General features: G+C 42.1%; 1 pseudogene; it reads right to left on the minus strand.

The window, feature by feature from the left end:
• Positions 1 to 5,386: 5,386 nt before the first annotated feature.
• Positions 5,387 to 12,507, minus strand: LOC106837880 (butyrophilin subfamily 2 member A2-like; annotated as a pseudogene).
• Positions 12,508 to 13,923: the final 1,416 nt, after the last annotated feature.

A 13,923-nucleotide genomic window follows, 5' to 3' on the forward strand; every position in this document is an offset into this window, starting at 1 on the left:
CTTCTCCACTGAAACCACAAGAAGGGAATCAATGTTCTGGAGGACCTGTAGGATGTAGGGCCCTAAAATCACTTAAAGAAGAGCAGGCATAAAATCACTTGTGAAGAAAGTTGAGGAGATGCATGGGGTTGAGTTCAGAGACAAAATAAAATAGGAGAATGGGAATTACATTATGGTGGGATGAGACAGTAAAAATGAAATCATATGTCACAGTCTGCCCTGCTGGTCATCAGCCCGAGATAACAGACATGCTTGATGAAGACAACTACATAGTTAACCGAAATAATATTTCTCCCAATGTCATGCTGCAGCTGCAAAGGGGCAAAAAACTCCTTTCTCTGAGTGCTTCCTGCTTTCTTACTCACTGAGAAACTTCCTGTTAAAGATTCACAGCCTATTTTCTTTTGCATGTGGCTATCCAGTTTTCCCAGCACCATTTATCGAAGACTTTCCTTTCTCCATTGTATGTTCTTGGCTCCCTTGTCAAAAATTCACTGTCCACGGATGTGTGGGTTTGTTCCTGGGCTCTTGATTCTTTTCCATTGATCTACATGTTTGTTTTTGTGCCAGTACCACATTGTTTTGATTACTATAGTTTTGTAGTGTATTTTGAAATCAGCGAGTGTGATACCTCCAGCTTTGTTCTTTTTCTCAGGATTCCTTTGGCTATTCAAGGTCTTTTGTTGTTCCATATAAATTTTAGTATTCTTTGTTCTATTTCTGTGAAAAATGTTGTTGGAAGTTTGATAGGGATTGCATTGCATCTGTAGATTGCTTTAGGAATTATGGACATTTTAACTAAGTTAATTCTTCCAATCCAAGAGCATGGAATATCTTTTCACATCTTTGTGTCTTCTTCAATTTCTTTCAACAATGTTTTACAGTTTTTGGTGTATAGATTGTTCACTTCTTTGGTTAAGTTTATTCCAAAGTATTTTAGTATTTTTGTTGCAATTGTAAGTGGGATTGTATTCTTAATTTCTCCTTCTGGTAATTTGTTGCTAGTGTGTAGAAATGCAACTGATTTTTGTAGTTTGATTTTGTATCCTGCACCTTGACTGTATTCATTTATTATTTCTAAAAGTTTTTTAGTGGATTCTTTAGGGTTTTCTATATGTAAAATCATATCAGCTGCAAATAGTGACAGTTTCACTTTTTCTTTTACATTTTGAATCCCTTTTATTTCTTTTTCTTGCCTTATTGCTCTTGCTAGGACTTCCAATACTTTGTTAAGTAAGAGTGGTGACAGTGGGCATCCTTGTCTAGTTCCTGTTCTTCAAGGGATAACCTTCAGTTTTTCTCCAATGAGAATGATATTAGCTGTAGGGTTTTCATATATGACCTTTATTATGTTGAGATATTTTCACTCTATCCCCATTTTATTTAGAGTTTTTATCGTAAATGGATGCTGTATCTTGTCAAATGCTTTCTTTGCATCTATTGAGATGATCATGTGACTCTTATTCTTCATTTTGTTAATGTGGTGTATCACATTGATTAATTTGAGGATGTTGAACCATCCCTGCATCCCTGAAATAAATCTCACTTGATCATGTTGTATGATCTTTCTAACGTATTGTTGTATTCAATTTGCTAGTATTTTGCTGAGGATTTTTGCATTAATGTTCATCAATGATATTGACCTGTAATTTTCTTTTTTTGTGTTGTCCTTGTCTGGTTTTGGTATAAGGATAATATTGGCTTATAGAATGAGTTAGGAAGCCTCCCCTCCTCTTCAATTTTTTGGAAGAGTTTGAGAAGGATATGTATTAATTCTTTGAATGTTTAATAGAATTCACCAGAGAAGCCATCTGGCCCTGGACTGTTATTTTTGGGGAGATTTTTGATTACTGTTTCAATCTCCTTACTGGTGATTGCTGTGTTCAAATTCTCCTCTTCTTCTTTATTCAGGTTTGGAAGGTTGAATGATTCTAAGAATTCGTCCATTTCTTCTAGATTACCCAATTTACTGGAGTATAGCTTTTCATAGTATTCTCTTGTAATCCTTTGTATTTCTGAGGTGTCCATTGTAATTTCTCCTCTTTAATTTCTGATTTTATTTACTTGAGCCTTCTGTCTTTTTTTCTTGGTGAGTCTAGCTAAAGGTTTATCAATTTTGTTTATCTTTTCAAAAAACTGGCTTTTGGTTTCATTGATTTTTTTCTGTTGTTTTTTCATCTCCATTTCATTTATTTCTGCTCTGATTTTTATTATTTCCTTCCTTCTGCTGATTTGGGGATTTGTTTGTTCTTCTTTCTCCAGTTCCTTTAGGTGCACTGTTAGATTGTTTTTTTTAGGACTTTTCCTTGTTTGTTGAGGTAGGCCTGAATAGCTATAAACTTCCCTCTTAGAACCACTTTTGCTGTACCCAATAGATTTTGGCATGTTGTATTTTCATTCTCATTTGTTTCCAGGTATTTTTTTATTTCTCCTTTGAGTTCTTCATTGTCCCAGTCATTGTTCGGTAGCTTTTCTGTAATCATATTTTTGTAGCTTTTCTGATTTTCTTCTTGTAGTTGATTTCTCATTTCATACCTTTGTGGTCAGAAAAGATGCTTAGTATTATTTGATCTTCTGAAATTTATTGAGACTTGTTTTGTGGCCTAATTTGAGATCAGTCCTTGAGAATGTTCCATGAGCATTCAAAAAGGATGTGTATTCTGTGATTTTTGGATGGAATGTTCTATATATCTACTAAGTCCATCTGATCTAATATGTCATTTATGGCCAATGTTTCCTTATTGATCTTTTGTTTGGATGATCTATCCATTGGTGTAAGTGGAATGTTAAAGCCCCCTACTATTATTGTATTACTGTCTATTTCCGTTTTTATGGCTGTTAATAATTGCTGTATATATTTAGGTGCTTCTATGTTGGGTGCATAGGTATCTACAGGTGTTCTATTCTCTTGTTGGATTGTTCATTTTATCATTATGTAGTGTCCGTCTTTGTCTCTTGTTACAGTTTTTGTTTTAAAGTCTATTTTCTCTGATCTAAGTGTTGCTACCCCAGCTTTCTTTTCTTTGCCATTTGCAAGGAGTATCTTTTCCCAGTCGTTCTCTTTCATTTTGTTAGTGTCTTTAGGTCTGAAGTGTGTCTCTTGTATGCAGCATATATATGGGTCGTCTTTTTAAATCCAGTCAGCCCCCCATGCCTTTTATTGGAGCATTTAGTCCTTTGACATTTAAAGTAACTATTGATAAATATGTATTTATTGCCACTTTTGTTACTTTTTGTCTGGATTTTTTTAAGTTCTCTGTTCCTTTCTTCTCTTGCTCTCTTCACTTGTGGTTTGATGGTTTTCTTTAGTAATATGTTTGATTTCCATTCTCTTATTTATTTATTTATTTATTATAAGTTTTTGGTTTGGAATTACCATGAGGTTCATATATAATATTCTACATATATAGCAATCTATATTGAGTTGATAGTCTCTTTAGTTTGACTTCTTTCTAAAAGCTCTACTTTTTTACTCTCCTCCATATTTTATGTTTTTGAAATCATATCTAATCTCTTATTTTGTGTATGTGTATCCATTACCATTTTATCATTGAAATAGGTAATTTTAGTACTCTTCTCTTTTAACCTTCATAGGTCATTGATCTGCTACCTTTGCTGTATTTTTGCCTTTAACAGTGATTTTATTGCCTGTTTTTTTCTTTTTGATAATTTTCTTCTTCCTGTTTACGGTCTTCTCTTTCCCACTTAAATAAGTCCCTTCAGCAGTTCTTGTAGGACTGGTTTCTTGGTGATAAACTCCTTTAATTTTTGCTTGTCTGGAAAACTCTTTATCTCTCCTTCCATCTGAATGATAACCTTGCTGGGTGGAGTATTCTTGTTTGCAGGGTTTTTCCTTTCAGTACTTTAAATATGTCATGCCACTCTCTTCTAGCCTGTAGAATTTTGGCTGAGAAGTCTGCTAGTAGCCTTATGGACTTTCCTTTGTGTGTCACTTGTTGCCTTTGTCTTGCAGCTTTTAGGATTCTCTCTTTATTTTTAATTTTGGACATTTTAATTATAATGTGTCTTGGTGTGTACCTCCTTGGGTTTATCTTGTTTGGTGCTCTCTGTGCTTCCTGTGCTTGGATGTCTGTTTCTTTCCTTAGGTTAGGAAAGATTTCTGTTATTATTTATTCAAATGAATTCCTTTTGTCTCTCTCCTCTTTCTGGGACGCCTATGATACAAATGTTAGTGCACTCGATATTGTCCCAGAGTTCCCTTAGACTGTCCCTGTTCTTTTAAATTCTTTTTTCTTTTATCTGTTCAGCTTGGGTGAATTCCTCTGGTCTTTCATCCAGCTCACTGATCCATTCTTCTGTATCATCTACTCTGCTATTCAGTCCTTCTAGTGAATTTTTCATAACCTGCATTGTATTCTTCCTTTCTGATTGGTTCTTTTTTATATTTTCCAGTTCTTTGTTGATATTCTCACTGTGTTCATTCAGTATTCTCCCAAGATCAGTGAGCATTCTTATGGCTTTTTGTCTGAACTCTTTGCCAGGTAGATTGCTTATTTCTGTTTCATTTAGTTCTTTTTCTAGGGTTTTGTCCTGTTCCCTTGCTTGTAATGTATTCCTTTGCCTCCTCATTATGCCTCTTTCTCTGTGCTTATATCTATGTATTAAGCGAGTCAGCTATGTCTCCTAATGTTGGAGAAGTGGCCTTATGTAAGAGATGCTTTTTGAAGCTCAGCAGTGTGCTTCCCTCTCATCACCAATTCAAATGTTCCAGGATTGACCCCTGTGTGGGCTGCTTTTCCCTTCTGCTGCATCAGGATTGCTTTTACTGCAGGTATCCAGGGAGTCTAGGCTTTTCCTCCCTGGCCAGCTGGTTGTAAAGTGAATTTTGGGAGCCCCAACACGGTTGCCTGCAAGGTCTAATAGCACAATTCTGTTGCCTTTTGTCTGTTAAGTGAGTAGACCCCCAGTTTGGCTGGTTGCTGGCTCAGGGGCTTACAATTGCTGTAGGCCTCAGGCTTGCAAGGCTCCTTGTCAGCTTTCTTAGTATTTCAGCTATGAGGGGCTGGCCCCAGGTACAGGAGCACCCAATGGTTTCAGGCTTTGGAAGGTGGGCTGATCCCCTTTGTGGCTGTTTGGGAAGTACAGGTTTTCTGCCACTGATAAGCCCCATCCACCACAGGTCCACACACACTGTCAACACAGTCCTGGCCCATGCACTCTTCCTGACCCTCTGGAACATACCCAGTCACCCCACTGCAGATGCCCTTACACTCTCCATAAATGCCTCCCACAGTTCACCTGCACCTCACGCAGGTGTGTCTGCCCCCTAGGGGTAGACACACTCTCCTACCTGCAGAGGATCAAGGCATCTAGTCTATGCAGGCCAACAAGTATCCTGAGGGCTTGCTGTTGGGTGGGGCCAGTCCTTAGGGTGATCTGCCTACCCTGGCTGAGCTGGATTAAATCTGCACTCTAGTGAGTGGGGCAGACCCTGGGCTAACAGGCTAGGGGATGAACTCCAGAGTCATGTGCCAGCATCTGTGTCAGCACACCTGAACCAAGTCACAACAATGGCTGCCACCAATGTTCTAGTCTCTGGAGAGGTCTCACTTCTTATGGAGATGCACCCACACCATCTTACCAACAGCCTACCAGGTGATTCTCTTTTCGCCAAAGGACTATGCACCTTTCTTTCTGGTGATTTTAGGTTGCTTTCTGAGGTGGGTGAATTTGTGCCTGGGCTCTTTAAGAGCTGATTTTTTTTGAGCTTATGCCCTACAGCTTTTCTGTGGGTATTTCCCATTATAGTTAACAGCCAGTGAAGCCAGATAATATAAGACTTGTCTCAGTGATGCTGAGTTTGAAGTATGCTCATTGTGGTAACATGTGCCCACTCAGGTCTCCACTCTTCCAGGGAGGGCTGCTTACCTTAGGGTGGCTCCCTCCCAGCTGGCTATGAAGCTCTGCAGCTCCTGAAGGTGGATTTTTTTTCTCTCCAGAAGGAATTTCTGCCTCTTCTCCCTCACTCAGGACTGTCTCTTATTGTGGGGATCTTTTGATGCAGTTTTTAATTCTCTCTCTGGGGTAATTTTTCCAAGAATAGTTGTAACCTGGTTGTGTTTGTGGGAGGAGGTGAGTTCAGAGTCTTCCTATGCCATGATCTTGATGAGCTCTCTTCCCTCTGTATTGATCTATTTTTACTTTTGTTGTCTTTGATTTTGGTGTCAAATCCAAAATATCATCCCCAAGATAGATGTCAATGAGCTTACCCACTATGTTTTCTTCTAGGTGTTTTATGGTTTCAGGTCTTATGTTCATGTTTTTAATTCATTTTGAGTCAGTTTTTGTGTACAGTGTAAGACAGTAGTCCGGTTTCATTCTTTTGCATATGGCTGCCCAGTGAACTTGTGTTTTTTAAGTGAAATCCAACAGAACAACAGAGTATCTTTATGAGAAAAGGATGATTGTCCAATATGCATGCCTATATTCCTTTCCACTCCATTCACATAAAGCATTTATGATGCCCCATGAGCACAGATTTCCAGTGGACTCACATTCTTGTGAATTCAGCGAAACTCAGGGTGTGTTACAGGGTAAACCAGTTACATTTTCAGCTGAGTAAATGGGGGTGCTGACTGTCCTTGAGGTCATGCTTCCCTTTAGAACCAAACCTTGCTTCAAATGCAAAAAATGTCATGTTCTAAGAAACAGAATCCTGTCATATCCTTTCTTGTGTTACTCCCCTGTATTTGAAGACAATTTATGATAAAAATGATGACACAGAAGGTGCTAAACACAGAAAACCAGAAATACACATGTGCACATGTGCACAAGCACACAGAGCATACATAATCCCATAACTAAAGGAAACACAATTGAAACATTTTCCTACTAGTGTCCCACCATCCACGCAGATGCTCAAGTCAAAACCCATAAGTCACCCTTGCTTCCATTCTCTCAATCCCAGCATCTAATCCATCAGCAGGTCCTATCTCCAAATAGCTGCCGAATCTGTTACATTCTGCAACTCCATGGTTACCACCATGGTCCAGACCTGCATCATCATCTCTTGCATTGACAAATGCAATTCTTTCCTAATTATCTCCCTCCTCCACACTTGCACCCACCCCAGGTACCCACCACATGACAGATACACCATGTGCCCACCAAACGACAGACATTGCCTGTATCCACCAAACTATGGTTTCACTTTCAATCTCTAATGCCATACATATTGACAGACAGAATCCAAATTAGCAAAGCTCTTCGGGGTCCTCCATAATTTTTATGTGTCTAAAGACTGAGAAGCTGGAAACTGCTGCCCTCCCCACCAAACCCTAGTCTCGCGATCCACTTGGTCAGTATTCACCTGCTCAGATGGGACCTTAAAACTTAGATCGTACTCAGTAACTGAGTACTGACTCCTGTTCACTGCAGGGACACCTGAGCTGGGTCAGATCCAGACGTCTTCTTAATAACTTCATCCTTCTTCATCCCAGTTCTAGGCCTGGGGAGCTTAATGTGTGGTCTGGAAATCTTGGGCATGGGTTGGAAATGGACCATCAACGCCTGGGACCCCTTAGCTGTAATGGTGGGGAATAACTATTCCTACAGCCTTGGCCCCCTTTCACTTCTCTGGTCCTTTATCCTTTACCTCTGACCCCTATTTGTGGTTTCCCCCTCCCCTCTTACATCCTAGTGTGTCCTGTTTTCCTCATGTCCACAGTGTCTGACATCAACTTGAGTATCAGGCTGAATGTGTCACTCTGATGTTAAAGTAGCAGGTTTTCTCCTTGTCACTTTCTCACACTTTCTTCTTGGTTGGGAGCCATGTGGCAGCACCAGTTGCCCTGAGACTGGACGCTGCCCCATGGATACAAGCAAATCAGTTACTAATGCAACAACCTAATGAGGGAGAGATGGGGCTGGGGCCTGAAGAGGGTGTCAAGGTGGCCTCTGGAGTAGGTTCTCTTCTATGACCAGGGGGAAGAAGGGCCGATTTCTCTTCACGGGGTGCTGTGCTGTGGTATTAGAGATGGTTGGAGCTTCTCTACTTGGATCTGAGATGAAGGAATTGATCCTGGTGGCTGTGTTGGGCCCCTGCCCTGCGAAGGATCAGGCCACCCTCTAGCACCATGACTACCTGGGCCCCTGTGATCCCTGGGCAGATGAAGCGGGGGCTGTCGTCAGAACCCAGCCTGAACAAGAGTCTCAGGGGTCCAGAGAAGGGCAAATGTGCCCAGGTCTATATGTGCAATCTATTTCTCATTTTATAGAAGGACAGCTCTCCAGCTTCGTAGTCTAGGAAGATGCCCACCTAGTGAAGTTACACTGTCAGGGGGAGAATCTTCTCGGGAGAGGACAGGGCCTGGTACTGGTTTCCAATCATCTCCAAGCTCCAGAAGCCATTCTGAGGAACCAGTAGGGCCTCCCCTTTCCTCTCAACACTGTCTCTACCAACCTGCACAGCCCACACCAGCACAGTTTGACCTCCACATCCCAGTAATGTCTCCCTGAGAAGAAGCTCTCCAGGCCCAGGACACAAGGCTGACAGTTGAATCTCTCTGGATTGTCAGGCATGCTCTGACTGGAGGGCCCTCTCTCTCACTTCTCTGGTCTTCTGACAGGAAGAGCAAAGGATAAGTGGTGTCTGAGTCCAGGACCACATCAGCTGCAGAGGAAGATTCAGGTTTAGGTCTGGGGTCTCAGGAGACTGTGCCATTCCTGATACCCAGAGAGGTCCCAGAAAGCTGGTAGGAGATCACTCATATGGCGGCCTTTTCCGCGAAGGAGCTTTGGTCCCAGAACTCAGGCAGATCACAGACTGTGAATGACTGAGGCTGCACCTGTATCTCTTGAGGGACAGGAGCGGTGCCTCAGGTAGAGGATAATTGGAGCTTTAGGAAATGTAGAAAGTTTAGCAAATGAGGTAGAATTAATAGCTCCCACATTCTCTCAACATTCTCAGATCTGCCTCCTTTTCTAATCAAGACATATAATTTCTGGGACTCTCTGTAGTTAGAAACTTTCCCACCTGGCTTAAACCAGCAAAGACATCCTATCCGTCTCCTTGTAAAGCAATTAAGGCCAATTTCTCCCTACACAGGTACCTGGGGGGTAAACTGTTCCTTCATTGGTCCTCTGTGTTCCACCAGTTTAACCAGGTGATAACTTTTTAAAATGACTAACAAGGGCACGCTTCAAAGAGTAAAAATGGAGGATAATGTCCCCAAAAGTCAAGCTGCTGCCTGAGAATTGTGTATGGCAAGAGGCAGGGGGAGCTATTTCCATCCAGTTTTGCTTTAACAACATGGGTCTGAGTCTGCAGCTGTGACCTCTCTGGATATAGGAAATGCTTCAGACCCTGACATTCTGCAGACTCTCCCATCTGCAGTCATTATTACTTAGTCAATCTACGTTTCCATTGTGTTAAAATGACTTTCTCCTTTTCCCAAGTTAATAGTCTGCTGTGACAATTTTTAAATTCAAACAAGGAAGGAGGAAAGGTCCCAGTGCCATGGTGTCTGGTGAAGCCTGGATTCTTTGGTGCTTTTGAGCAGAAGGTGACAAATCATAAAATGCAAAGTGCTCCTCAGGACCAGAGAAGTGGATTCCCTGCTCTCCCACTTGCCCACCTCCCCTCCCCTCACAGGCTACACACAGAACATCAGTGTTCTCTTGGAGCAGGCGGCATTTCTGGCACCTGTCTGTGCACCCACGAGACAGGCTTGGGGAAGCTTATTGCCTTTCTCACACGTGGCTCTTCAACTGTGCAGTCTATACCATCTTCCAGGTTATAAATAACTAAGCCAGTATTGTTTTGCTTTCAATTAATCCAGGATCCACAGAGCAACAACTGCTAAAATGTAACCTATGGGAATGTCCACTCTGTATGGTAGACCTCTGTAATCATGGATTAAATTTTTCCAAAATAAAACTGTGGTGGGAGCTAAGCCATAGAATTGATTAAGAACTCTGGGAATTCCCTCACAGGGGAGCTGAGATCTAGCATTTGGTGGGACACCAACAGTGAACTGACCCCAGCCCTCTGCTTCCCCTCCAACAGCCTTAGGCCCTGTTGTTCATCTCCTCTAATGTGTCCTGTTGGCTGGCTGGCTAGTGGAGAGAAACCTCAGGAAATGAGAGAATGTCAGAGGGGCTCATCAGCATGAAGAGGGTTCTTCTCCATCCTGCAATGGGACAGACAGAGATGTGAGTTTCATGAGATGGCTAACCAAGCAGAAGACAAATTGTGCCTGGAGTAGTTCAGGAAACACTAAACTTACACAATTCCTCTTGAAGTTGCTTTGAAAAAATAAACAGAAACAACTGAATGTCCTACATATAGGAACTAAGAGAATTTGAGTTGGTATTAAATGGTTGACTGGCTCTTTCTATAAAGACTCCTTGCCCAGCGAATTGTGAAAATACCAGAAGTGATATAAGATCTGGGGCTGGAGATTATCAGAACTGATTTAGGTTTGCTTTTGTTCAACAATACAGTGCTCCATGTAGCCAGGTGAATGGATGCAACATTTGCAGAATGGAAGAAAGCAAGCTCTGAGGATTAATTCCTAGGACGTGAGAGTTCCAAGCCCTTGTTGTTGCCTCTATTCGCTTCCTCTTTCTGTTTCCCAGGCTTCTAGCTGTCAGAGCTGTGGCCTTTGGGTGACAGTGACTGCCTTTTTCACATTGACGTGAACCTACTCTTTTGACATGGCCGTGTACATATTCCTTTACCTTTTATGTGACATTCTTTCTCTTTTTTACATATTGTTTCCACACGTCCTTATGTGCAATTTCTCTCTCTTCATTTTCAATCTCTTTTTCCCTTAAGTGAATCTCTTATTGCTGTGGAGTTTCTTGATAAGACAGATGCTCCCAATGCTGAGGAGGAGCAAAGTAGGCATAATGACAGCCAGGGCCACCATCCAGGGAGATTTGCTAAAAAGAAGAGATTCTGAAAAGGGAACCAGAAAAGGTCCATTTAGTGAGAAAAAGGAGACCTGGGATGAGGGCTCCCTCAGGACTCACATCTAAAGAGCTCCCCAGATCCCTACCCTCCTGGCTTCTCTCTGAGAAACCCCAGATAGAGAAAGAGTCACCCTGCAGTGAGTGCCAGGGATGGGGGCCCAGGAGACAAAAAACAGAAACACCTGGAGTCACCATGAGATGGACCAGGGTGAATAAAAGCTAACCAGCCATGCTGGATCACCACGGCCACCACCCTGGGACAAGCCACCATCTCTTCTTGTCTGAAATATTGCAATACCCTCCTCCTGCTTCTGCCCACACCCTCTACAGTCTATCTTCAGCACAGCAGCCTAAGTGAGATCATGTTATTCCTTTTCTCAAAACCCTGCAGTGTTTTCTAACTCACTCACACTAAAACCAAAGTCCGTCTGTGGCCTACATTGCCCCATATGGTGTGGACCCATTGCCTCTCTGAATTCATGTCCTCCAACTCTCCCTACACTCAATCCATTCCAGACACATCTGCCTCTTGGGGGTTCCTTGAAACTGCCAGACACGTTCCTGCTTCACGCCTTTTGCATATGCTGTTCCTGCTACCTGGCTTGCTCAGTCCTCAAATATCTGCACAGCTCATGTCTCGCTTGCCAACAGCCACCTTTCCCATGAAGTCTTCCCTGATCTTCCCATTTACATTACAACTTCCCCACACCCTAGCAATCAATATCACCTCCACGATTAATTTTTCTACAGTACTTATCACCATCTGATAAAATCCACAGTTTAATTAATGATTTCACTGCTTGTTTTAATTACTTCATTTATTGCTCTCTGCTGCTGTAGAATGTGAGCCCCATGAGGGCAGGGATCTTCGTGTATTTTCTTCTGTGATTCATCTTTGCTTTGTAGAACAGTGCTTTGAACATATGTGATGCTTATTGAATGAATTTATGGATATCTGTAGATGGAGAATTTCCCTGCTTTGTCCTTTGGGAAATCCCACAGGCAGGAAGCGAGGAATTCATCAGGCAGCACCTCTAGGTATAGATAGACATCCATCCATATCACTGTCCATGTTTTATGGCTGTTCTAAATGTTTAGAAATCTCTGCAGGTTCATGAGTCTTTCCCTCCTCAGAAAAAATAAATTGCTGCACGATAAAAACCACCACAACAACAACAAAAAACCCAATCAAATTTACCCTCAGAGAAGAGGCTCCTAATCATGTGTTTTGAGACTATTTGATTTTCCTCTTGTGACAAGGGAAGAGACTTCAGCTCAATTGCAGCCTCCAGTCCTTCAGGACCCAGGATACTTCCATCAAACACCCCTACCTCCCAATCCCCACTCCAGCCTCCAATCTGTCTGTTGAGGATCCTGCCTCCACACAATGAGCCTCCAGAGGGCAGGGAACTAACCTGGAATGAAAATCACAGTTTCCTTCTTCTGGCCAGGTAGGGTGTTATTGATGGAGCAGGACACATTCCTCACAGAGTGGTCCCTGATGCTCACAGCCATGGAGACCATGAAGAGGCTGTCTGTGTCCACAGTGTAAGCCTCCTCCAGGGCAGCCATGACCTCTGCCCAGGGATCCCTCTGTTCTGCTTGGGGCTCTGGCTACCACCCTACAGATGTGCACTCCAGCCAGATGCCCCCATCCTCAAGGAGCTTCATTTCAATGAGGGGCTTAGAGCTTAGGCCTGAGGAGAGAGATCAGGGCTCAGCTAAAACAGTAATGGTGTCTTAGCCAAAGTGTCTTAGAAGATCAGCTCTTAATGGTGAGAACAAAGGAAGGGGGGAGAGAATAAGTGTCCAGCACTCAGAGAAACTGATTATGCATATTCCATGCATTCCTGCAGTACCCCTTCTGTGAAGGGAGAAAGGAAGGAAGGAAAGGAGGGCTAGAGAAAGGAAGGAAGAAGATAGGAAGGAAGAAAGAGGAGAAGAAGGAAAGGAAGAAAACCTCGATGGTGGAGAACACCAGGAGACCAATATGCCAAGTAAATGGTGAGATCTCTAAGGAGAAAACATTACATCTCACTATTCTTTGTGCTCCAGTTACAGACTCCATCACAGTACCAAACATCTGCCTCCTGATAAATGTTTGTTGATTGATTCATTCAGCTAGAGATTTTAATTTTCTCAGTTCTTTGTGGTATGTCCACTCTGACCTGAAAAAAGCGGGTTGAGGATTTTACCTTTGGCCCTGGGAGTACTTCCCAGTAGCCTTGGCTTCCTGAAGCTCTAGGTTAATATGATAAGGACAGAAACATGCCAGGCTGGCAGAATCTTAAAAGAACTTTTTAACTTGTCTCTTCTCTCCTTGTGTAAGCTTCACATCACCCACAGTTATCTGATAATCATAAGGAGCTGTTGATTTTTAGGTTGGCGTGCAAAGCCAACCCTTACCCAAATTCAGAGATGTTTACCTCCCAGGGGCTCAGTCAGTTACTTGATTTTCTTGTACTCCCTTGACATCATCTACATATTAGTAAGATCAGGATGCTCCTGGATCCTCAAGATAACAATATCACCTCATCAATGTCAGCAGAGCAGCATTAAAAATCCTAAGAACCCAGACTTTTCCTAACTTATTCTGTTTAAAAGAATCTTTAATAAAAGACATACTTTGTGTGAGAGAGCTGCACATCCATGGTCCTGGGAGACTTCTCTTCCTTTAGCCATGTGTCCAGCCATCATCCAACCCTCTTTTAAGTAATTCCTTTGTTAAGTCTATCCAACAAACTCTACCAAAGGCAAATTAAAGCAATCATGTAAGACTTAATGCTTCCTGATAACTTGAGTTTTGCCAGAGGAAAGAAACAAAACTACTTGCATATTGAAAGTCTCACACACAAACTTGAAGTCAGATAAGACTCCAAATAAGACGAGAAGTTGGAAAGAAATTCTACAAAATGTTCCTTGGGATTCCATAAGGGAAAGCAAGAGACATTAGACTTAAGGACGAAACTAAGTAGCCAGTTAAGCCAA

Source organism: Equus asinus, chromosome 8 (assembly GCF_041296235.1).
Source record: "Equus asinus isolate D_3611 breed Donkey chromosome 8, EquAss-T2T_v2, whole genome shotgun sequence".
Classification (NCBI taxonomy): Eukaryota; Metazoa; Chordata; class Mammalia; order Perissodactyla; family Equidae; genus Equus; species Equus asinus.